The sequence below is a fragment of the Bactrocera latifrons genome, unplaced genomic scaffold (assembly GCF_001853355.1).
Source record: "Bactrocera latifrons isolate USDA-ARS-PBARC rearing strain unplaced genomic scaffold, ASM185335v1 scaffold_351, whole genome shotgun sequence".
Lineage (NCBI taxonomy): Eukaryota > Metazoa > Arthropoda > Insecta > Diptera > Tephritidae > Bactrocera > Bactrocera latifrons.
This window is the reverse complement of record NW_017536992.1, coordinates 195,793-196,164: the sequence shown is the minus strand read 5'-3', so window position 1 is coordinate 196,164 and position 372 is coordinate 195,793.

The following is a 372-nucleotide window of genomic DNA, read 5'->3' as shown; positions in this document are numbered from 1 at the left end:
TTTTTATTTTTTAATTTTTGATTATTTTATTATTTTGTGAAATACAAAATATCTGTGTTTTTTCATAAGCTACATAAAAGCATTGATAAGTCAATACAGGCTACTTTCGAGCAGCACCTCTGCAACGCCATAATATCAACTGTGTCATCACTTTTGACCCGCACTGTCTTGCAAAATGGTAGAGCACACTGTTATTGGGTGTCATACGGATCGGAGAGCCTGTGCGAGATAATCGCATAGGCAAATAGAAAAGCAATCAGCAAAAATAACAAAACACAAGCGCGTTTCATCAGCAATCGTATGGACCAATGCATGTATGTATGCATGTGTGTGTGCGTGTGTATGTTATTATAAAAATGCGTATTCACACAA